Consider the following 26,806-nt stretch of genomic DNA (forward strand, 5'->3'; position numbering starts at 1 on the left):
CAAAACCCAAAACGGACAGAAGCCAGTCCGCATGTGAAGGGGCTGATCCCCTCCCCAAACACCTCGCTCCCCGTGCAATACTATTTTTTAGCACTTTAAAAAAATATTCTTATTTTTATTAAACGACCCTTGTATTTAAGAGTCATTCTGAAGATAAAAAAACTAAAAAAAGAACGGGACAAACAGTCAAACTGTAGTGTAAAGCGCAAGGTATCGAGGAGGGGTATTGTACTGCTACTAATGTAGCCATAATACATCGGCACATTAGTAGCATACTGCTACTAATGCTAAAGATGTCAAAGAGCATAGATAGGGTTTTTCACGAATGGCATTAAGTTCTATTTTTCAGTTCAACTAGAGGATGTATAAAACTAAATTAAACGCTACTATTTGTGTCAAGGTTTGCAAAAGGGTGTTCTCCAGCACAAAAATAGCAGGCCAAACTATATATTCCTGAAGAAAAACCGAAAAAATTTAAACTAATATTTTCTTTTTCCTGAAAAAGACTATGTCAGTATGAAACAAACAGAAATTAACTAAAAAAAAAGTTTTCGACGAAACAAGTTTTTCTTGTTTCGAACTCCATTAAACCAAAAATGAGAAAAAATAGAATCAAATGATCTACCAAGCGTAAAACTGCCATAAATCAGCATCGAAAAATAAATGAAACTCAAAACAAACACAAATTACAATAAATAACCTAGTCAAACTCAAAGCGAGCAGAAATTAACATGAGTAGGGCTCAAAACCCCTTATGCCTTCCCAAGGCAAGAACATAATTTTCACATTGCTGAAAAACTGCAGATGAATGTGTATTGTCAGTTTAATGTATATATGCTTATATTTATTCCTTAAATGTAAATAATATTATATTTATTAAAGTTCTAAGAGTGAACACATTTAGGGTTTTCAGAAAACTTCAAATTATGTTCTGGCCTTAGGGAGACATAGCGGGTTTGAATAATGCTAAATAAAATAGTTCCCTTAAAATTCTGATTGAGTGTGTTTTAGGGAATGATAGGCTTGTGGAGAGGGGCTGGTTACCCTCCATTTACTTTTGAATTTTAAAAAGAGCACTAGATCTTCCAAATTCCAATTGAATGAGCCAATCCGATCCGAAGTTCATACGAACAACCATTTCAAATTGAAACCTTATATGCCTAGGGCATAACTTACAACCCTTGCCCCTAGGCTCTGGAGGGTTGTAACCACCCTAAAGGCATTGTTATATGCTGTTTGAACTGTTGCAAATAAAATGGCTATCTCACAGTTTTGATGAAATGCGTTTAGGGAAAAGAGGGTGTCAGGGGGGGGGACTAGTTGCTCCCATCAAGTTGGACTCTTTGAAAGAAACTAGAACCTTAAATTTCCGATCAAATGAACCTCCTCTAAAGTTCTCACAACCAACCCTTCCATAAAAAGCTTATATATCCAGGGGCGTAACTTACAACCCTTACTCCTAGACTCTGTTTTTTTTTCAACCCCAAAAGTCTTGTTATGTCATATTTAGACAATTTTTGAATAAATTGCTATCTCAAAGTTCCCATCAGATGGATTTGGAAAAATATACTGAAAGGGGGAGGGGTGGTCACCCTCTGATAACTTTGACTCTTAAATTGGGCACTAGAACTTCTGGTTTTCAATCCAATGAGTCACCACCCAAGATCACCCTTTCCATTAAACCTTATATACCCTGAGGCATTACTTACAACCCTTGCCGTGAGGGCTGTGGGAGGCCGTTATCATATTCAAATACATTGTTATTGGACCTTCAAACTACTCTTGAAAAAATGGCCGTTCCAAAATGTTTTTTAGATGTGTTAGGGAAAATGATGAGCGTAGAGGTGGGGGGCTAGTTGCCCTTCAATCACTTTTGATAATTAAAAAGAGCACTAGGTGTTGTAGTTTGTTATCGAATGAGCCTCTTTCAAAGTTTCTACGACAACTCCTTCACGAAATGTCTTGCTTTAATACCAAAAAAAGAGTTGATGTAGTTGCCCTCCGATTACTTTAACTCTAATGAAAGGTACAAGAACTTCTTATTGCCAGTCTAATGGGCCCCCTTTGAAGTTAACAACCTTATATTCCGCCAGGACATAACTTACAACTATTGTCCTTAGGTCCTTAGGGGAGGGGATCTCATCCTCGAAGACATAATTTCCGGGTCTTTCAACCACTTGAACAAATTCTATCTCAAAATTTTGATTGGATGTGTTTGAAAAAATGATGAGGGGATTTCAATCTCCAACAAATGAGCCAATTCTGAAGTTTCTACGACGATTTCTTCTATACAAAGTGCTCTGGTCTAAAAGAAAAAAAAATACCTTTTGCCCTCATCGTGCCATTGTGCCACATTGTATGCTATTGTTCTGACTTCGATAATCTCGGTTCGTTTTTAGTTTTAATGCTGCTTAATACTCTCAGTTGAAAAAAAATGGGTACTTGTTCTGAACACACTCAATAAGTGAATTTACGTTATTTCGTGAAACAAACTACAATGCAGGTACATTGTGTAAGAAAATCCGGTTTCATAGCCACAAAGACAAAACTAAAAGACAAAAGGTTCGGTTAGGGTAGGTTACAATTCTAAGTTGTAATCTTGCAATTTTCCTAATATATATATATATATATATATATATATATATATATATATATATATATATATATATATATATATATATATATATATATATATAAATAAGTTATTTGTTTGTGTGTCAGTCGACTGACGTCATGTTTGTCGACTGACGAAATTACAGATCGGGACAACAGGACACAAATGACGACCGGGACACCGGGACACAGGGGATATAAATGACGACTGGGACACTCAAAGAGAAATTACAGAAAGGAACACCAGGACACAAATAACGACCGGGACACAGGGAACGTTCAAGGGCAATCATTAGAATAATGAGGTATAGATCTGAGTGCGGATTTTTTTTCCCATGGACAATTATATGTTGCATTTTCAAGGCTCGGTAAACCTGACAATTTATTTATATGCACAGACAATGGGACAGCGATGAATGTTGTATATTCGCAAGATATAAGTATACATGGCGTTTTATATGACGTCATAATAAGATGAAACTACAGACCAGGACACTCAAAGAGAAATTACTGACCGGGACAGCAGGACACAAATGACGACCGGGACACCGAGACACAGGGGATATAAATGAACACAGGGGATATAAATGACGACTGGGACACTCAAAGAGAAATTACAGACCGGGACACAAATAACGAGCGGGACACAGGGAATATAAATGACGACCGGGACACTCAAAGAGAAATTACAGACTGGGACAACAGGACAGAAATGACGATCGGGACACAGGAAATATAAATGACGACCGGTACACAGGGACACAACTGCAACGGAGACGCCTGGGGGCACAGGGGGGATATATCAATGACGACAGGGACACAGGGAATGTTCGATTAACAATCACCATCAACAAAGCTCAAGGGCAATCATTAGAATAATGAGGTATAGATCTGAATACGGATTGTTTTTCCCATGAACAATTATATGTTGCAAGTTCAAGAGTCGGTAAACCTGACAATCTATTCATATGCACAGACAATGGGACAGCGAAGAATGTTGTATATTCGCAAGTTTTAGGTAATTAAAAAAACATGTAAATATCTATCTATATTCACAGGTGGGACACAGGGACACAACTACTATGGCGCGTAACGACTTACGCGCGCGGGAGGGCTTGGGGGGGCGAGAACCGCCCTCACCAACTAGGTGTTGGGGCGGTGCAAAGCGCAACCCCAACAGCTAGTATATATATATATATATATATATATATATATATATATATATATATAAGTTGTCTGTGGATCTGTGGATGGATCAGGTGACGTCACCTGAAAAAACTGGATCAGGTGATGTCAAAACTGAAAAAACTAAAAAAAGGCAAAAACTACAAAAAAAACTAAAAACTAATAAAAAAAAATAAAAAAGCTAAAAAACTAAAAAACCTAAAAAAAGGCAAAAACTACAAAAAAAACTAAAAACTAATAAAAAAGCTAAAAAACTAAAAAAACTAAAAAAAGGCAAAAACTACAAAAAAAAACTAAAAACTAATAAAAAAAATAAAAAAGCTAAAAAACTAAAAAAACTAAAAAAAACTAAAAAAAGGTAAAAAACTAAAAAAACTAAAAACTAAAAAAAACTAAAAAAAAGGAAAAAACTGAAAAACAAGCTAAAATAAAGGTAAAAACCAATAAAAAACTAAAAAAAAAACTGAAAAAACTAAAAAAAGGCAAAAACTACAAAAAAAAACTAAAAACTAATAAAAAAAGTAAAAAAGCTAAAAACAAAAAAAAATAAAAAATAAAAAATAACTAAAAAAAAGGAAAAAACTGAAAAATAAGCTAAAATAAAGGTAAAAACCAATAAAAAACTAAAAAGAAAAAAAGGAAAAAACTAAAAAAAATTTTCATCTAAAAAACTAAAAAAAACTAAAAAAGGTAAAAACTAAAAGAAGTAAAAAAGAAAAAAATAAATGACGACACTCAAAGAGAAAGCGACCAGGACAAAAGGAATGTTCGATTAGCAATCAACAAAGCACCGGGACACAGGGAGTATAAATGACGACCAGGACATAAGTAAAAAAAAAAAAACTATCTATATATATAAAAATAAGTTGTCTGTGGATCTGTGGATCGTGGATCAGGTGACGTCACCTGAAAAAACTGGATCAGGTGACGTCAAAACTGAAAAAACTAAAAAAAGGCAAAAACTACAAAAAAAACTAAAAACTAATAAAAAAAATAAAAAAGCTAAAAAACTAAAAAAACTAAAAAAAGGCAAAAACTACAAAAAAAACTAAAAACTAATAAAAAAGCTAAAAAACTAAAAAAACTAAAAAAAAGGCAAAAACTACAAAAAAAACTAAAAACTAATAAAAAAAATAAAAAAGCTAAAAAACTAAAAAAACTAAAAAAACTAAAAAAAGGTAAAAAATTAAAAAAACTAAAAACTAAAAAAAACTAAAAAAAAGGAAAAAACTGAAAAATAAGCTAAAATAAAGGTTAAAACCAATAAAAAACTAAAAAAAAACTGAAAAAACTAAAAAAAGGCAAAAACTACAAAAAAACTAAAAACTAATAAAAAAAGTAAAAAAGCTAAAAAACTAAAAAAACTAAAAAAACTAAAAAAACTAAAAAAAGGTAAAAAACTAAAAAAAATAAAAAATAAAAAAAAAATAAAAAAAAGGGAAAAAACTGAAAAATAAGCTAACATAAAGGTAAAAACCAATAAAAAACTAAAAAGAAAAAAAGGAAAAAACTAAAAAAAATTTTCATCTAAAAAACTAAAAAAAACTAAAAAAGGTAAAAACTAAAAGAACTAAAAAAGAAAAAAATAAATGACGACACTCAAAGAGAAAGCGACCAGGACTAAAAAACGAATGTATATACAGACCGGTACACCGGGATACAAATGACGACCGGGACACAGGGAATATAAATGACGACCGGGACACAGGGACACAACTACAACGGGGACACCGGGGGAAACAGGGGGTTATAAATGACGACCGGGACAAAAAAACCAAAAAGAAAAAAAAACTAAAAACTAATAAAAAAACTAAAAAATCTAAAAATCTAGGCATTGAAGTTTAATGGCGATACAATGGGAATGTGTTGCACCTCCGGTTAAGTTTCCCCAACTGGGTGCACCACCAGAGCCATTGTGAACCGAATCATTTTGTGTCCAACATCAGGAAATATAACTCACGTTTCCAAATGACGTCTTTTGGTGACCAAATTGAAGATCAAGGTCATTTTATGCCTGTATTCAAAGTGAAAGTTGGTAAAAGCCTGTTTCGAATTTATTATAGAGGAGGTTTTTTTCTACCATTCTCAGGTGAGCACCTCAAAATTTTGCATCTGTAATTCATCAGTGATAGCAATGCGGAATTGAATGCGCGTTACGGAATTTCTCCCGGCGTTGAAAGGACTATCGTTTTTCAGTTGCAGCATCTTTTCCACAATAACAATAATTTAGTGCGTCTGTTCAAAACAGCAATTGACTTGATGCTTACTGATACGCATAAAATTGTTATTTCCACTGATAAAACGCCTACTGCTGAACATGTGCGTAGATTCAATGCTCCAACTATCAACGAAGTGGGAATCGTTATGGTCAGTGATCAGTTCTTACCTCCAAATATTATTCTTTATAGGCGAAACAATCAGTTGACAAGAATTGACGAAACTCATCGATGCTACAATACCCCACAATATCCTATCATTTTTTGGGATGGAGCCGATAGCTATCACTTTAATATTAAATAGATAAATCCAGCCACTAACAAAGAAATAGATAAGAAATGAAGCACAATGAATTAACTATAAATATGCATGTCCGATTTCAAAACGATCACTCTGGTAAAACATTTTCAGATCTATTGCTGGCAATTAGAAACGAAATGTTCCCAGTTGACTCAATTAAAGGACGCATAGGACTGCCTCCTGAATTCTGTAATTTAGCTACTTCAAAAAATGATTTGGTTGAAAAGATATTTCCGAATATTCTAACCAATTATAAAAATCATAAATGGCTAAGTGAACAGGTGATTCTGGCAGCCTAGAACAAAGACGTCCACGAAATCAACAATATTATTCTGACCAAGATTCGAGATCAAGCAGTCATTTATAAGTCAGTCGACCCAGTTCTGGAATCAAATGAAGCGGTTAACTATCCATCAGAATTTTTAAATTCCCTGGTTCTCCCAGGGTTTCCACTACACGTGCTACAACTAAAAAAACGTACCAATAATACAGTTGCGACATATTAACCCACCAAAGCTTTCCAATGGCACGCTACTTGCCGTAAAAAAACAACAATGGAAAACGTAATAGAGGCAACAATCTTGACAAGGCCTTCCGAGGGTGAGACTGTTCTTATTCCTCGCATTCCCATAATTCCAACGGATCTGCCTTTTCAATTTAAAAGATTGCAATTCCCATTTCGATTAGCTTTTGCAATCACCATCAACAAAGCTCAAGGGCAATCATTAGAAAAATGCTGTATAGATCTTAATACGGATTGTTCCCAAGACAATTATACGTTGCAAGTTCTAGATTCGGTAAACCAGACAATCTATTTATATGTACAGACAAAGGGACAGCAAAGAATGTTGTATATCTACAAGTTTTACACACTTAAAAATTAGCACCTTGCATACGCGTCGCTTTAGGGGGGGGGCGATGTTAGGCTGGTGGCTCAGAGAGAAATTACTAAAAGAAAGCTTGTCGATGTATTACAAAAGCAACGCGAAACCTGGCTTGCGGCTGAAAGAGAAATTAAAAAAAGAATACGTGTCGAGGAATTACTAGAGTATATTAGGGGAATTGTCAGTCGTATATCCGTAACATTTACGCAATTAAAAATTAGCACCTTGTACACGTGTTGCTGAGGCTCGTACCGGAAAAAAAATAAAGAAGAAAAATAAAATAAAACAAGAAGAAAAAAAACTAGAAAAATACGAAGAAAAGGTAGACAACTAAAATAAAAACTAAAAAGAAAAAAGAAAACAGAAAAAAATAAGAAAAAACTTAAAAAAAGGAACAAAAATTAAATTAAAAACAAGGGATTACAATTATTCAAAAACTTTAAAAAAGAAAACCAAAACTTTGAAGCTTAGTAGATATCTTTGTCAGAAATTGGACATGCTTTAATAGTCAAATATCTTTGAAAAACTGCAATATAGGTCCGGTGGCAAATGCCTCACTATGTACGCTGAAGTTTGACTTTTTGTTCCAATTATTTAAGAATAGCTATTAGATTAATAAGCCATTTTAAAAATTCTAAAAAAAACTTTTGCGTAAAGAGCGTGGTATTGAGAAGGAGGCAACCCCACATTTACGTGATAATTTTTGTTCGTTTTAAGTTTTAATGTTGCTCCTTACGTTCAATTGAAAAAACTTGGTTTTATTTAATTTCTCATCGTTTTTTAAATAATGCCGGGACATTCAGCTCCTCCTCCATGAAAAATTCCCTATACCCATGAAAATTCCTCAATGAAATATCTCGAAATTATGATCAAATGACTTTGGGAAAAAGGGTTGCGGAAGAGGGGCTGATGCAGTCCAATATTTTTAGTCACTTAAAAAGGGAACTAGGAATCCTAATTCCTGACCAAATGAGCTTCCTCCTGACCCTTTAGGATCAATGGTTTGATACTATCACCCCTGAAAAAAATAAAATAAAGACGAATCTGTGATCATTCTTCTGGCCAAAAAAAAACAACAAATTCTGCATTTTTGTAGATAAGAGCTGGAAGCCCTTTATAGTGGGTTTAAAAACAAAAAAAAAAGAAGAAAAATAAGTGCGAATTATGTTCTGGTCTTTAAAAGGCATGGAAACCGTCAGTACTAATCATGTTAATTTTTGCTGGATTGGAGTCAAACTTCGTTATTTATTGTAATTTCTGTTCGTTTTGGGTTTTATGACACCCCCGCCCTCTCCCACAACAAGCCCTGTTAATCTAAGCCTCATACACCCAACTATTCCTAAGATATTGCTTTTACGCCCTTTTGACAACCTGCCTACAGACGGTGTGTTGTGATAAAGTTCATCCCGCCCCCAAAAACAAACTTCTCGGAAATTTCATCTTCATACCTTTAGGCACAGTTTTAATAGTAGTCGTAGTAGTAGTATTTGCATTACTAGTAGTAGTATCGAATGTGTTCAAAGAAAAGTAAAGAGCTCTGTTAAACAAAAGATGAGCAGAAATAAAGTCAAATAATATTACAAGAATAAAACTACCACAAATCACCATCAATAAATAAATGAAACCCAAAAAGAACAGAAATTACAATAAATAACCGAGTCAATTTCTTAAGATGCGCTCTTTTGACGCTATGCATCCGCATATCGTCTTTTGATTTAGTTCAGATTTCCCCTCAATATTGAGAATGGAGTAGTGCGGTAGTAGTGGTAGTAGTGGTAGTTGTGGGAATTGTTTCTTGAGATGCGCTCTTTTGACGCTATGCATCCGCATATCATCTTTTGATTTAGTTCAGATTTCCCCTCAATAATGAGAATGGAGTAGTGCGGTAGTAGTGGTAGTAGTGGTAGTTTTGGGAATTGTAGAAGTAGTGGTAGTATTAAATACTCTCTTTTTAATCATCCACGTGAAACTATTCCAAGGGAAAAATTTTCTTCTCTCAACCCTTGGTCTGTAGGCTGAAGTCATAAGGTTATTTTCAAACAGTTTGTAGGAAATGATTGTTAAAAGTCCTAATGTCACTCTTTAATTTCAGTTGAAAAACTTATAAATTAAAATTCTTTCATTTAATTTCTGACCATTCTTTAAGTCACCCCAGGAAATTCCCTTCCATCCCTCCGTGTAAAATTCTCACAGGAAACTCCACTATGTTACCATATCCTCGTGGAAAATCTCCTAATAATCAAAACAAATCTCCCAAACGAAAATTTCTGTATATTTCCCAATACAAAACGATAAAAAAAGGGCTATCTCAAAATTTTGATCAGATGTCTTTGCAGAACAAGAGCTAAGGGCTCATATGGCACTTGTGACGAGGCGAGAAGAGCTAAGAGCCAAGAGATTATATGGTATGAGCTGTAACAAAATTCTATGAATAAATAGATTGATTTAAAAAGGAAAATAAGAGGCTTAATGCCGGTCAGGATTTAAAATAAGAGCTCTGAGTCACGATGTCCTTCTAAATATCAAAATTCATTAAGATCCAATCGCCCTCTCGTAAGTTATAGATACCTAATTTTTTATAATTTTTCCTCTCCCTTTAGCCCCCCCCCCAGATGGTCAAATCTGGGAAAACGACTTTATCAAGTCAAATTGTGCAGCTCCCTGACACGCCTACCACTTCTCATCGTCCTAGCACGTCCAGAAGCACCAAACTCGCCAAATCACTAAACCCCTCCCCCCAACTCCCTCAAAGAGTGCGAATCCAGTACGATTCTGTCAATTACGTATCAAGGACATTTGTTTATTCTATCCACCAAGCTTCATCCCGATTCTTCCACTCCAAGTGTTTTTTCAAGATTTCCCCCTCCAACACCCCCCAATGTCAAAAGATCTTGTTGGGATTTGAAACAAGAGCTCTGAGACATGAATTCCTTCTAAAAATCAAATTTCATTAAGATCCGATCATATATTCGTAAGATAAAAATACCCCAATTTTCGCGTTTTCCAAGAATTCCGGCTTCCCCCTCCAACTCCCCCCAATGTCAATGGATCTGATCGGAATCTAAAATTAGAACTTCAAAGCACAAGGTCCTTCTAAATATCAAATTTCATTAAGATCAGGTCACCCTTTCGTAAGTTACAAATACCTCAATTTTCAAAATTACCTCCCCCCCCCCCAATTCCACCAAAGAGAACAAATCGGGTCATGTTATGTCAGTCACGTATCTTAGACAGATTTCTATTCTTCCCATCCAGTTTCATCCAGATCTCACCGCTTTAAGTATTTTCTAAGATTTCCGGTCCCCCCAACTGCCCCCCCAATTTCGCTTGATCCGGTTGAGATTTAAATAAGAGATCTGAGTTACGAGGTTCTTCTAAATATGAGGTTTCATGAAGATCCGATCACTCCTTCGTAAGTTAAAAATATGTCATTTTTTCTTATTTTTCAGAATTAACCCCCCCCCCCCCCAAAAAAAGACCGGATCAGCTTATTTTTCCCACCAAGTTTCATCCCGATCCCTCCAATCTAAGTGTTTTCCATGATTTTAGGTTCCCCCACCCCAAACTTCCCCCAATATCACCAGATCCGGTCAGGATTTAAAATAAGAGCTTTTAGACACGATATCCTTCTAAATATTAAATTTCATTGAGATCCGATCACCCGTTCGTAAGTTAAAAATACCTCATTTTTTCTAATTTTTCAGAATTAACCCCTCCCCCAACTACCCCAAAGAGAGCGGATCCGTTCCGGTTATGTCAATCATGTATCTAGGAATCGTGATTATTTTTCTCAACAAGTTTCATCCCGATCCCTCCACTAAGTGTTTTCCAAGTTTTAGGTTTTCCCCTCCCACCCCCCACCCCCCAATGTCACCAGATCCGGTCAAGATTTAAAATAAGAGCTTTGAGACGCGATATCCTTCTTAATGTCAAATTTCATTGAGATCCGATCACCCGTTCGTAAGTTAAAAATACCTCATTTTTCTAACTTTTCAGAACTACCCCCCCCCCCCAACTACCCCAAAGAGAGCGGATCCATTCCGATTATGTCAATCATGTATCTGGGACTTGTGCTTGTTTTTCCCACCAAGTTTCATCCCGATCCCTCCACTCTAAGTGTTTTCCAAGATTTTAGGTCCCCCCTCCAACTCCCCCCTATGTCATCAGATCTGGTCGAGATTTAAATTAAGAGCTCTGAGACACAATATCATTCCATACATCAAAGTGCATTAAAATCCCATCACCCGCTCATAAGTTAAAAATACTTTATTTTTTCTATTTTTTCCCAATTAACCGGCCCCCCACTCCCCCCCCCCAAATGGTCAAATTGGAAAAACGACTATTTCTAATTTAATTTGGTCCGGTCCCTGATACGCTTGCCAAATTTAATCGTCCTAGCTTACCTGGAAGTGCCTAAAGTAGCAAAACCGGGACCGACAGACAGACAGACCGACAGAATTTGCGATTGCTATATAAAAAAGGGTCGCGGAGGTGGTCTAGTTACCCTCCAATCTTTCTGGTCACTTTAAAAGGGAACTAAAACTCTTGGTTTCTGCAAATAAGTCCTCTCTTGATCTTCTAGGAACATATGTTTGACGCCATCGCCTCGTGAAAAGAAACATAAAAAAAAAGTGAAAAATAAACACGCATCAGTAACCATTATTCTGGCGAAAAATAACAAATTCCACATTTTTGTGGATAAGAGCATGGATCCCTTACAGTAGAATTATCTGACACACTGAATCTGATGATGGGATTTTCAATGATATTCCTTATTTCCAGAGGTTCATTCCCCCACATTTCAAAAATAAAATAACGTTTTCCTGGCCCGTGACTTTTGATGGGTAACATAAAAATTATTGAATTTTACATATTTATAATCATTGTAAAAAATCACTCTGTCTATGTACAGATTGTTATGAAAATCCTTTTTTTACAGTTTCATCTACCTTATCATTTCCTGAAAGTTTCAAATTAATTTATCCAGTCATTCCTGAGTTACACCCTTTTGACAATCCGTATGCACATTACGTGTTTTGATTTATTTGAACACTCTCCTCAACATTCTCTGAAAGGCTCGCCTGAATTCCTTTCGTCTTTTTGGAAAATAAAGTTCATACATTTGCAGCTTTCTAAATAGCATATACCATGTGTAAACAACGAACACATTGCTTGACTTACAGCCCTTACAGGGGGACTACGGGGAAGTTGATATTTCCAAGACATAACTACTGGAACTTTTCACAATGTTGAATAAAATACTTTTCTTAAAATTTTGATGGGATGTGCTTTAGGGACTGATAGGCTTGTGGGGGAGGGGCTGGTTGCCCTCCATTCACTATTGACTCTCAAGAAGGGTACTAGATTTTCCAAGAGCGGTGTCATTTCTGGGGGGGGGCAAGCGGCAGCTAAAAAAATACTTTTCTTAAAATTTTGATTTGATGTACTTTAGGGAATGATAGGCTTGTGGGGGAGGGGCTTGTTGCCCTCCATTCACTTTTGACTCTCAAAGAGGGCATTATATCTTCCGAGAGCGGTGTCATTTCTGGGGGGCAAGGGGGCAGCTGCCCCCCAATAATTTGGAGACAAAATTATTATCTAAGCCATACCCCTAGACTCTCCGATTGTAGACCCCCTTTGCCCCTCCAATAAAATGCAGGAGCTATACCCCTGTCTTCCAACATACATTCGAATGAACCCCATCTGATCTGAAGTTTATATAACCAACTATTTCATAAGAAACTTATATGCCCAGGGCATAACCTACAACCCTTAACCCTGGATTCTGGATGGTTTTGTCCACCTTGAAAGCATTGATATATGCTCTTCAGACTATTGCAAACAAAATAGATATCTCACAATGTTGATGGGATGCGTTTGCGGAAAAGAGGGTGTCAGGGAGGGGGCTAGTTAACCTGCATTACATTTGATTTTTAAAAGGGATGTAGAATTTTTTAAATTTCCAATCAAATGAGCCTCTTCTAAAGTTCACTTAGCCACCCCTCCGGTAAAAGCTTATATGCCCCAGGACATAACTTACAACCTTTGTCCCCAGATTATGACGGGTTATATCAACTTCAAAGTTCCTCTTTTGTCATCTTTGGGCAGTTTTTGAACAAATGGCTCTCTCAAATTTCTGTCGGATGCAAATGGAGAAATTAGACAGTAAGAGAAAGTAGCTAGTTGACCTCGCTTTACTTTGACTCTTAAAAAAGACACAGGAAATTCTGATTCCTAATCCAATGAGCCTCCTCAAAAGTTTATACAACCACTATTTTCATAAGAACCTTATATGCCCCCGGGGCGAAGATTACAGCCCTTGCCCAGGGGGCTGTGGGGATGTTGTTATCTTCAAATACATAATTGCTGGAGCTTTGGGACTTCTATACAAAGCATCCTGTATCCCTGAGGGGGGATAGCTGCCCTCGGATCATTTTTCTTTTGAAAAAGGGTACTAGAACTTCTGATAACAATTTTAAAGGGCCTCCTCTGAGGCTCTGAAGTTTATACGACCAGAATTTTCATAAAAACCTTATTTGTCTAAAGGGCATAACTTACAAGCCTTGCCCTGAGGAATTGGGCGGGGACGGGGTTGTCATCCTTCATAGACTTAATTTCCAAGCTTTTCAACTACGCTGAACAAAACACATATCTCAAATTTTGATTGGAAATGTTTGTAGAAATAATGGGGGTGGGGGTGGGGCTGGTTGTCCTCCAATTCCTTTCGACGATTAAAAAGGGCTCCAGCCATTTAAATTTTCAGTTGATTGTGCACCTTCCAAAGTTTCTATGACATATACTTAGATACGATGCGTCCTGGTCTTTAAAAAAAAAGAAAAAAAAGAATAGTGCCCACTTCGTTCTTTACTTAGGCAGCGCTACTGAGCTGCTTTATAATAAAAACAAAATATGTCTGAAACTATAGCCTGATGTTGATAAATACATTGCCCTGATCAAAATGAAGGGGCATAGTTAAAGCAATAATAAATGAAATTAAATTATTTAAATTCTTATGAAGTTAAATATATAGAACTATAAAGAAATCGTTATGTACGCTCAGCAGGACTAACCGATATGTGCATACGACCTGTTGGTTACACACCTCTGGGTAATGGGCTAAGTTGTATGTTGACACGGAACGCCATCGTGGGAGGATCCTCTATAGGAAGACAACTGCGGCAGGGCGTAAGATCCAAATCTGTGGACAACAGCCTCTGCATAGGGCTGCCTAGATCCTGCTGGGCACACGAAACACTGGGGACCTTGGAGTCAATTCCATTCCCACTCCGATTCAGATATGAATCAAAATTTAGTTTTACGATTTGATTATAAGTAATTATAAACTCTCTCATAACGTTTCATCAAGGGTCAGTACTGTAGCGAGGTGGTTGAAATTGGATAAATTATTAGGTAGCTATTTTAGAATTTTCCTGGGGAAAGGATTGTTTTGAACCTTGCGCCAGCGTAGTGGAACAGGCTTAGTCTTCGTGATCCGAAGTTCTCTGGTTCATTCCCTCATGGCGTAAGGAAGGTGCGTAGCTATTATTATAGACTTGTCAATATTGAAAACGTTATAGCTACGACTTGCTTTTTCGAGCACATTTATTAGCTTTTGGGAATTTTCCGGTGGTGTAGCAGATAACGTATTCAAATCCTCTTCTTTTATAGGATGATCGCTTCCTTCTGTCATTTTTCTTACCAAAATTGCTAATGCGGGTTTGATAATTTACTTCAATTTTTTTCTTATAAAAATTGCAAGGATAATTTATGTCATCAATTCTTGTCTTACACTGGTCAGAATACGTACTTTATACTTTCAAAAAAATCTTAAGTAACTAGGAAAAGTTAGTAACATTCGAGGTTGTATCATTTATTTCATAGTAATATCATATCATCGCTTAAAATATATACTATTTTATTAATTTTGTTACATTTTACTCGTATGGCTTCTCTTTTGTGTGAATTTTGCAAAGTACGCAAAGTATGCAAAGTTGCAATACGAGTAAACCTTTTTTGACATACCTCACACTCATAAGTATGCTCCATTGCGTGAATTCTTTTATGTATATGTAAACTTGAAACTTGATTAAAACTTCTTTGACGTACATTACACTTGTATGGCTATTGTATGAATTCTTTGATGAACCTGCAAATTCGAATCATGAGATTTTTTATACATGCATTTTTATTAATAAAAAATTACAAATATTATTTGAGTACTTTAGATTTAGTTAACTGAATGAGTAACATGTTTGTTCTTATTTCTGAAATCTATAACACAAAGCTGACTTAAGTAATGCAAGCTTCCGTAAATTGCCAAAAATTATTAATTGGTGTATATTCTTTTTTATATTTTTTTTTAAAGTCTCTTTCACGTTTCCTACCAGTATTGAACTTGTACCGTATTCAGTAGAGGTACAAGTAACAACTGAAATCTTGTTTGTTGATATAACTCTCATATTTGGACTGATAATTGGAGGACTTGTTTTTTGCGGATTCGATACATCGTACTGCTCTTTTTTTATGACTTTTTATGACTAGGTATGACTGAGACATATCGTTCGCGATTCTATTTGTTCAAAAATACTATCTGAATCATTGAGACATGAATCAAATAGCTCATCTGTGTTAACAGACAACACATTAGTAGGAGTAGGAGTGTCAAATAATCTTTCAACTTCTGTTTATTTTGTTTGTAATTGAGCTTCCTGTTTTGGTATTCAATTGATTATATCTTGCCATTTTTTATGGAGGTGACCGATTAGCGCACATTGCATCTAAATCAAATCTTTTAAAAAATATCATAATGCTCAGAATTATTTGAACAAGTTCATCATTGGCTTATGGAACTTAGTTGTATCCATCTTGTATTATAGAGCTGCTCAGGCTGGGGATACTCTCTACCATGTTCAAAAGAGTATCCACAACTAAGCGATCTACATACTCAGGGAGTTGTATCTCATCCCAACCATCTCTAACAATTACTAAAGAATTTATTATTCTTGGCATTTTGAGTTCGACGATTCTTATTTTCTTGTATCTCTTTGCTGGCGGTGATGTTGATGTTTCTCGAACAGAGGTCTCCTAGAATATAGTTTCAGTTAAAAAAGCTTGTTTTATATTTAACATTTGGAATGAGCATAAAAGAAAACGATGCAGTCAGTGTGTTTAGCTTATCCCTACATAAGTAGGCTAATGGAATTGTTTCAAAAATTACTTATCGAGTAACCTAGCTGAGTTAGGTAGATGGAACTTTCAAGAATGAAACCAGGGCTTAAGATATTCCCCAGGAAGGCATTATTAAGCCACTACCCCTATCTCTTCTGTATTTTAATTGTTTTTTAATCGTTGATTTTTGAATTAAAATGGAGCACTTGTGGGCATGAACTCATGGCTAATTGTAGAAAAAGCCAAGACAGATAGTCCAATTGAGTCAGAAGCAAACCTGGAATTAATTCCCCCCCTTATTAGGATTGTATGAAAAGGAGGTAAAATCATTTGTTAATTAATTGATTGAGCGCAATAGGTTTGCTTATTCTATAAGTCATGTAATGCGTTGCAAAAAGCTGTACTGACCGAAGAATGGTTCATCCTTATTTTGAATCAAGTAGTTATCCCATAAATATATATATATATATATATATATATATATATATATATATATATATATATATATATATATATATATATATATAACGAAAAGAGCAATCACCAATGCAAAACCCAGATTAACATTCTCTATCAAATTAATATGGCTAATAGGTTTTTAAGCCTACTTGATTTTAAGCTACACCTCAGCGCTTATCACAGTCTGACTTCAATTTATCACTGGTTGTTAAATAGGTTGGATTTATATATATTTTGTACAATGAAGAAAAATTGGATTTCGTTCAAGGATAAATTAAAAGGTAAGGCATTATAAACCTAATGATTCCTAACTGTTGGATGAATACTAACAAATTTCTCTCATCCACAAATGCCTTTATACAAAAAATTCATGTCAAAGAACGAGTTTTAAAAAATCATTACGCTCGTTCCTATTAAGTAGTATAACCTAATATAGAAATTATGTTCCTGTTTGAATATAGTCTATATGTATCATCTGTAATGTATAAATGAGGTTTAGTATACAATCTTTTAGAGCCTCAGGCTGTGAACTCAGGACGTATTGTACCACCACTACTTCTACCTGGCTCTGTTTACATACCCTGTTAGCTACAAATCTGTCATACACGAGGAAAGCTTTGGTTTGACTTTCGACTTAGCTTTTCATTGCATTAAATCAATGAATAATGTCGAAGCTCTCAATTAGAATAATAGGACAGGGTGCTTTGTTTACGAGAGCTCATACCTGATTATGACAGTATACTCCTGTTGAAAATACCCCCGCACCCACGGTACATAGTCTGTTGATTTGCGCAACAAATCTTTCTTTCTTTTAAAATATGAGTTTGTTTTTGGGGCCAGTATGAGACTAATTGATATAAGTCTTTCTAAGCCAGCGGATAGATTTGTATTTTCGAGCATAGGCTCCACGCTTTACTGCAAGGGGATACTTTGATTTTTAAGTAATGGTGTCAATTCACGAATATTAGGGGGAATATATTTTTCGAAACTTAAATTATCAAAGTAATGACACTACCAGAAAAGGGATTTTTTCGAATGTAAAGGGGGTGGTGGAATCTAGGAGGCAAGTATTCACCCCTCTGGATTGACACTGCTGTTTTTAGGGTAGCGTTATGATAGGAAATTAGTATTTTTGAAATAAAAAAAAGTTTTCCAAGTAAGTACTATAAAAGCGTTATTGTGAAAAAATGTCAGGTGCGATTGAGATTTGAAAATTTTCCAATGAAATCAAATACGGGATGAGGAACGATTCTTTTTTTTTACCGAGTTTTAGCACAGTGTTAGCCATCTTAAGAAGTTCAATGTCCGTATTCAATGAAATTGACTGGTGGGGAAGACGGCCGAAGACATGTTTTTAATGGACGAGACATGTTTTAATGGTGTCCATTGAGGCTAAGAATTGAAAAAGTTTTATTTTGCCACAAAACACTCAACTTGATTCTGAACAGAACACATCTTATTATTTGTTTTGTATTCTATATGAAGTGGCACAATATTTTTCCCTCTTTTTTTTCTGTGGGCCCCCTTGATTCTCAGCCTCTAAAAAAATATATATACCAATAAACAAAGCTCTAAGAATAACAGAAATAGGATTTCAACTCTTACTATTGACGCTCTCAGAAACTTATTTCGAAGAAGACAAAATTCTAAGGGGGGAGGGCAGAAACAACAAGCGATCATTTAAGCATTGCTTGATAATAAGGAATTCTTTTTAAGACATTCAGATTTCAGGGGGCGTAAATCCCTATGTGCATCCCAATACTTATTGTATCCCCAGTACAGAGCATAAAATAGGAAATGCAAATTGGTTAACCGTAAGAATAGGTACTGTTCGTGCCAAAGATAATAAAATGTCATAAAATGTCAACTCACAAAAACTGTGAGTTTCTTACCTTATTTTTTTGTCTAATCACCGTTAAACATAAGTAATTAGCACACTTTATCTCTCATGTAAAGTACTTTACGTCCAATATACTATCGGTATACCATCCAAAATATGCAAAGGATATCACATTAAGTAAAGATTGCAAAGCACTTCATTCGTATTTATCTATTTTGGGCATTTATAGGAACCATTATCCATCCCTGAGACACGACGTAATCTGATATGATGTTACTTTTTTGTTGAAATTGGGCATAATGTGCGACTAATTGACAATTTTGGGGTTTTATTGGTAAAGAAATTATCCCCACTTTAAAACAAATACATTGAAACACACAAAATTCAACACATGGGAATGAGGTTGGCATAATGGTTGGCCTCCCCCATGAGGACCAGAAATATACACAAATTGTTCAAGTTTTGTAAGTAAATCATGAGAATTTTTTTATTTAGACACTTTCGTTATTTCAAATAATAGACACTTCCTGGAAATAAATTCACGATCACACTTTTTGCGACTAGCATCACCTTTTAGTATATTTTAGGGTGGATGAATTCAATCAATTCAAATTTAAGGATTTTTTTCCTGCGTGCACAAATGTCCACGAACATTCACTTTCGTAAGGTTGAAAAAAATAATAATATTTTTCGTTAAAGTAATACTAATAATTTTCACGCCTCAATAGATTAAAGGATGCAGCTTTCAAGCCAATAGGGAAAAATGTCTGAAGCCCTTTATCAAGCATATTTTATGGAAAAATATTTCCAGGGAATATATATATATATATTTATATATATATATATATATTTATATATATATATATATATATATATATATATATATATATATATATATATATATATATATATATATATATATATATATATATATATATATATATATATATTATATATATATATATATATATATATATATATATATATATATATATATATATATATATATATATATATATATATACATATATATATATATAAATATATATATATATATATATATATATATATATATATATATATATATATATATATATATATATATATATATATATATATATATATATATATATATATATATATATATATATATCAAAACAAGAAGAACAATAGGGAAATCTTTTCGCAAGACAATGGGAAACTAATTAGAATGAATATTTCAGCCCTATGTCAAAGGGCCGTCCTCAGCAAAAAATAAATATATAAGAAGAAAAACTAACAACAACATACGACCGATATAACTAGAATGAAAATTTTTTCATTCTAGTGGGACTGAAAACAGTCCCAACTTCCTTACTTCAGCGAAGTCCAACCAGGACTGATTAAACATTTCGTGGTGACGAACTGCAGTAAGGAGCGACCCGGTTCAATGGTAAACGAAACTCTAAAAAACGGAATTTTGATATTAATAGTTACATCAAAAGAATCACATTTAAATGCTGATTTTAAATATATAAGTTTTATCAAGTTTAGTCTTATCCATCAAAAGTGACGAGCCTGAGAAAAGTTGCCTTATTTTAGAAAATAGGGGGAAACACCCCCTTAAAAGTCATTGAATCTAAACGAAGATCACACCATCAGATTCAGAGTATCAGAGAACCCTACTGTAGAAGTTTCAAGCTCCTATCTACAAAAATGTGGTACTTTGTATTTTATACCAGAAGACAGATCACGGATGCATGTTTATTTGTTTGTTTGTTTTTGTGTTTTTTTGTGTTTTTTTTTCACCAGGGGTGATCTTATCAACACAGTGGTCCAAGAATGTCACACGAGTGGGCTTATTCAAAAGGAAATTAAAAGTTTTAGTGCCCCTTTTAAGTGACCAAGAAATTGAAGGGCACCTAGGCCCCCTCCCATGCTCGTTTTTTCCTAAAGTGTTCGGATCAAAATTGTGAGATAACCAGTTTATTCAGCATAGTCGAAAAACCTAATAACTATGTCTTTGGGGACAAATTACTCCCCCACAGTCCCCGTGGGAGGGGGCTGCAAGTGACATGCTTTGACCAGTGTTTACATATAGTAATGTTATTGGAAGTGTACAGACGTTTTCATGTTGTTTTTTTTTGGTTCGAGGGAGGAGGGATTAAGGGGAAGGGGTTATGTGGGGGGATATTTCCATGGAGGAATTTGTCTTGGAAGAAGAGAATTGCCATGAAGAAACTGCAGGAATTTCTGCACTCTTTTCGTTTTTAAAACGAACAGAAATTATTGTACAAATAGGGTTCACCTTCTACTAATACCTCGCTCTTTACGCTGAAGTATTTTTAGTCTTTTCAACTATTCATTCTAAGGCCTTTGCGATTCAGGGGTCATTCTTAAGGAACTGGGACAAAATTTAAGCTTTAGTGTAACGAGTGAGTTATCGATGAGGGGGAGAACCCCCTCATATACGTAATAAAAACATTCGAATACAGAAGTTTGTTACTTAAGTTAATTCGTAAGTTATATATATTTTTTACGAATAAAAACGTTTGTAAAAAATCAAAAGTTCTAGTTGCCTTTTTAAGTAACCAAAGAATCGGAGGGCAACTGGGCCTCTTCCCCCGCTCCTCTTTTCTAAAAATCGTCCGATCAAAACTATGAGAAAGCCATTTAGCCAAAAAAAAATTAATATGCAAATTTCGTTTTAATTATTCATGTGTAAAGAGCCAAAATCAAAACTTGTTTTAATTCAAAAACGTTCAGAAATGAAATAAAAAAAAACTTTTTTTTAACTGAAAGTATGGAGCGACACTAAAACAAACAGAAATTAATTCGTACATGAAAGGGGCTGTTCCCTCCTCAGCGAACCGCATTTTACGCTAAAGTTATTTTTTCTGTTTTGAAAAGTAGAGTTTAGAGAAACAGTCAAACTTTAGCATAAAGAGTGGGGTGTTGAGGAGGGAACAGCCCCTTTCATATACGGATTAATTCCTGTTCGTTTTAACTTTTAATGTCACTCCTTATTTTCAGTTAAAAAAAAACTTGTTATTTTTTTTAATGGCTAATACGGGCGTATTGGAGCAGAATCCAAAGAAACAGATGCATTATTAGAATTTAGAGCTTTGGTGATAAAGAACATTCATTCAAATTAGTTTTCCACTGTCTTGCGAAACGAACTCCCTATTGTTTTTATTGTTTTACCGAAGGCCACTGCCGAAGGCCAGTATGGCCTATATATATATATATATATATATATATATATATATATATATATATATATATATATATATATATATATAGTTTTTATGCATTGAAGTCTTCCTGGCCTTACTGACTAACAAATAGTTCTTTTAAGATATTGGGAAAAAAAACTTTTTAGCCCATTTTCAGGATCTCTTCTCAGGAGATTTGTGTTCAGTCCTAAGTATTCTGTAAGCTAAGATTCCCATGTCTCAAGGACTTGTACATTAAAGTTTCAAATAGTTCGAAAAAAAACTCTAGGTTCTTTTTCAATGTTCATTTTCAAGAGGATCAAAGTTCTTTTCATTTTTCCTACATTGAGGACCCAGGACCCTTAGGAAGGGCCCTTTGCTCCTTGTTTTAATGCAGCAAACTGATCTCTGCTTGGTAATATGGAGCTCGGGGTTTGATCCAAGTTGCGGCAAGATTGGGTGACAGGCTTGCTACCCGGCCCTGTGAAAAAGGCCTGGTGAATGAAACATCGGCAATTGTCGGCAATTGTTGGGCTAAAAAGCCGGTATCTCGTCTTGAGCACAAGTAAGTAAGGTCCCTTCGGCGTAGTAAGTAAGGTTCCCACTTACGGATGTAGACTTGTGTCGATCAGGAAAAGTTTTTTTGGCTCAATTTTTTAGATCCCGTACCCCCAAACTAATATTTGTTTTGTACATGAGAATCCCCTTAGCTTAGGGAACTTACGAATGCAATTTCTTATCTGATTGCTAAAAAGTTTTCATTTATCTAATGTACCCATTAGTTCTAAAATAAACAGGACTTAAGGATTGTAATGGTATGTAAATCCCTATTAAGCCAATTAAAAATTTATCATTGGCAAATGATGAATCAAATTTTAATGCCTATATTTAAAAACAGTTTTCAGAGTCTTCGGAATTCAGTTGAGTTTCTTATCTCTAACAGTTTAAGTCTATTTTCCAGAAATGATGTGGTGTTTAGAAATTTCGTGGAGATCTTTCCAGTAAATTTGGTTAAAAGTTAGAACTGCTTCAGTATCTCCATGACTAGAAAGTCATGAATAATTTCTAACACATTTTTCCACTAGAAAAGCTGAGGAGAGAGTGGAACTTTTATTGCCTTAAGCCCCGGTGCGGTTAAATAGTTGTATTTCCATTCAAAAACTTGTAATAGTTAAGGAATGCTTCCAATTCAGAAAGGTTGTTACACGATTCAAAATAAGAACTGTAGCGCCAACTTTTTCTCTAAAAACTTATTGTGTTGTCAATTGCTTACCAAAGCTTACCAAAGAGAAAGGCTTCAGAGAAATAGCTTACCAAAGAGAAAAACATAAGGGCTGCTTGTGAAAAAAACTGACAACTTTTCCTTCTTTTTCTGGCTAAAAATGTTAAAAAGGTACTGATTACCGAAACCATATCCAGGATTTTTGTTCTGGGGTGGGGGGGGCTACAAAAAAAACTTTACAAAACACGAAAAATGTTTATATGTATTTATGTACTTTTTCGTGTCAGGCAAAAATTAGTGGGCTGGGAGGGTTTCAAACCGGGTAGCCCCCCTAGATAGAGCCCTGCTGATTACAGGAAGTAATATAAACCATTTGTCTGGTCTTTCGTAAATTTGCACTGTAGCTAACAAAGAATTACCTTGTAATTTGCGAGAATGACAGTTACTAATAATGTAGATGCTTGGAACGACGTCTCTCTCGGCGAATTAAACAAGGCTGTTGCGAATTTTGCCAAATACTGGAAGCAACTTTGGCTGTCAATTTTACTTCCTGTTTTGTTACTTTGGGACCCTGAAACAAAACAGCACAGAAGAATCCTTGTACGAGGCGCCATGACCAAATCTGGTGGCGAACAAAAGCACTAAACTTTCCAGAAACGCTGGCAAAGTTCATCAGAATCTTCCCAGCAATAATTGCAGTAACTTCTAATTTCCTACAATTGGTTTTCAAGCCATTTAGGCTTTATAATAAGCGATTTTTTACCTCTCCGGAAATAAGAAGCTATACGATTGGGTTACAAAAATGTGTCATAGATGTAAACGTAGGAGTGGATCCAGGTGATTGTTTTAAGGGCAAGTGCCCCCTCCCAAAAAAGATCAACAGCTGCACTAATTACAGGATGGAGGGGTGAAAATGCCAATTCTAGAGCTCTTGCTTCTGTACGCCCCTCCCCCCAATATTGATTTTGTATTCAGTCCTGTTAATACTCGAAAATTGGGAAAATGTTGATATCACTGTAAGTACAGGAAATGTTTACTAAAGAAGAGTATCTCCCATCGGAGACTTGGAAACTTTGGGCCCCTTTGGCACTAAGGGCCACACATATCATGTAGGTAAAAGTGTTTTGTATTTTTGCGCTGAGTAGGCGGACACAGTGCATCACTAATTCAAAATTTCGGATTCCATTTCAAAACATTTTATTACGAACCACGGCTCCCAGAAAATCTGCATTCTACAAATGTAAATGGGCCTATTTAACAAAAATTATGCACCGTCCTCCTTCAAGAAATTTTTTAAAAACACTTATCGCATGTTTGTCACAAGTGTACATCACACGCACAATATGGAAGCGACCTTCCGCCAGAGCTAATAATCCCTGTTTGACTGTATGATAACATCGGTAAAACCTCAATGTTTAGTTAAATGTGCCAATGTAATTTAAACGGGGTTGCAGTTTCTGTTGCAACCCTGATGGAGCACCGTATGCCATCAGTTATGAGTATACAGCCATGGCCAATGTGGCCATGCAAATGTGGTACTTGTCTGTTATAGCGCCTATGCCAAGTTCTTAAACCATTGACACACTGTAGACCTGGTTTCTTCGTTAGTTTCTTTCAGCTTGGCGTGAGACAAGACAAGGAGAAGTGACAGAAATGATGAGAAATATATAACTTGGGCTATGTGTTTGCATTTTAAGGGGGGGGGTAAAGCATTTCGACAGTTTCCAGCTCGAAAACAATCCTTACTTCATAGTGTGGAGAAAAATTGTAGCTAACACATTTTGCATGCAGAACCGCTATACTTTGTCCCCTCCCCCTAAGGTGCAAATATATAGCCCAAATTTGTTTCCAAAGTATTATATTTTCATTACAGTTAGGTACATTTCACTAGGACTAACCTAACTTCACTTTTTGAGTGTCGGCGCTATAGCAGATAAGTACCAATGGCGGTCCAAGAAGTTGCCCTCATGTCGACATTTTACTGTTTTGTAGTACAAGTTTGCAGAGATGAGCCTTTTTCTGTGCCATGAACCCTTTTACCACTTAAATAGACAGTGGTACTATGGAAGCAGGGAAGGGGAGTGGGGGAGGGCAGCTGTCCCCTAGAACTTCAAGTTCACTCTAGATTTTAACGAGAATTTTTCTTATGTCGGAATTTTCCTGTTGGATGTTCACTGGTAGATGGTTGAACGAGATGGAAATAATCAAATGTCCAAATATCGTTTCCTATATCAATATTTACGTTTCGATGTTCAATATTGATCTTTGTTTCGATACATGATGTTTGTAGACTCCAGGATGAAAATTTGAGAAAAAACTTCCAGGAACAGTTGAATGCTAAACTTGAGAGTTTAAAGTTTGACAATGTGGAAGATGGATGGAATAATTTCAGAAAAACAAGTTGTTGATGGTGTCTTAGGGAAGAGTGCTAAGACTGCAACTAGGAATATTAGTGAAAAAGCTTTAGGGTTAATAGAGAGTAGAAGGGGTTTAAAGAAAAATTTTCTAAGTGATAGGTCGTATGAAAACAAAAGGAGTGTAAAGAATGTGGAGAAAGCATTAAAATATGAACGAAGGAGATGTGAAGTGGAGGCCATGGATAAAATTGCTGAGGATTTGGAAGATTCGGCTAGATGGCAAAACAGTGAAGTATTATACTGGCATGTTAATAAATTGAAAGGGAGTAGGCAATCTGGACTAGTCCCCGTTAAAGATAGAAATGGGGCCACAATTAGTGATAAGGAAAAAGTTAAAGAAAGATGGGTGGAACATTTTGAGAATGTGCTAAACCGAGATACAGTTGCAGGAAAAGATATAGATGAAAATAAAAAGTTTGTGATACCTTGGATGTGAAGGAAGATTTGTTTAGTGAGGAAGAATTAGTGACAGTACTAAAAGGATTAAAAAATAATAACGCTCCAGGGCTCTGAGGTTAGGAATAAGCTACTGAAGATTATGAACATGATTTTTGAAAAAGGGGAAATACCCAACGATTTTAGTAAAACCTTAATTAAACCACTGTATAAGAAAGGTGACAAGAGTGAGTGTCGTAATTATCGAGGGATTAGTCTGGTCTCTGTAGGTAGCAAGTTACTGAGTAATATGATACTTTTTAGACTGAGAGATGCTGTAGACAAAGTTTTAAGGGAAGAACAATGCGGTTTTAAAAAAGGTAGAGGATGTGTCGATCAAGCTTTCACTCTTAGGTTAATAATTGAGAAGTCCCTTCGTTGTCAAACACCTTTGGTCCTCAGTTTTATCGATTATGAGCAAGGTTTCAATTTTGTTGATAGAAGAGCGTTAACAAAGGTCTTATCGTTATATGGTATGCCAGAAAAATACATTGAAGTGATTTGTGCTATGTACGAGAATAATACTGCTGTGGTTAAGGTAGGAAATGAGGTTAGCAACTGGTTTTGTATTAAATCAGGAGTTAAGCAGGGTTGTGTTCTATCCCCCTTTATATGGATAATTTTGATGGACTTCGTCTTAAGGAGCACAGGAAAGGAAATTGGAGACCACGGGACCAAATGGGGAGGAGAAACGCTCCTGGACTTAGACTATGCTGATTATTTAAGCTTATTAGATGAAAGTGTGAGCAAAATGAATGAATTTTTAGAGGTTTTGCGAGTTCAGGGTGCTAAAATAGGCTTGAAAATCAGTGTTAAGAAGACTAAGTCACTAAGGCTAGGAATAAGTGAAGATAAACAGGTGACATTAGGTA

At 35.4% G+C, this 26,806-nt stretch overlaps 1 long non-coding RNA gene across 1 annotated transcript in view; it reads right to left on the reverse strand.

Moving 5' to 3' along the window:
* The window catches only part of LOC136031574 (uncharacterized), a 29,334-nt gene extending 5,640 nt beyond the window's left edge, over window positions 1–23,694 (reverse strand). Inside the window, exons 1-2 of the long non-coding RNA XR_010618530.1 lie at window positions 23,502–23,694; window positions 15,222–15,345 (exon numbers count right to left, since the gene is read on the reverse strand). This is a non-coding gene — a long non-coding RNA (uncharacterized LOC136031574). The remainder of the gene's footprint in view (window positions 1–15,221; window positions 15,346–23,501) is intronic.
* Window positions 23,695–26,806: the final 3,112 nt, after the last annotated feature.

Source organism: Artemia franciscana, chromosome 9 (assembly GCF_032884065.1).
Source record: "Artemia franciscana chromosome 9, ASM3288406v1, whole genome shotgun sequence".
In the NCBI taxonomy this organism is placed as follows: Eukaryota; Metazoa; Arthropoda; class Branchiopoda; order Anostraca; family Artemiidae; genus Artemia; species Artemia franciscana.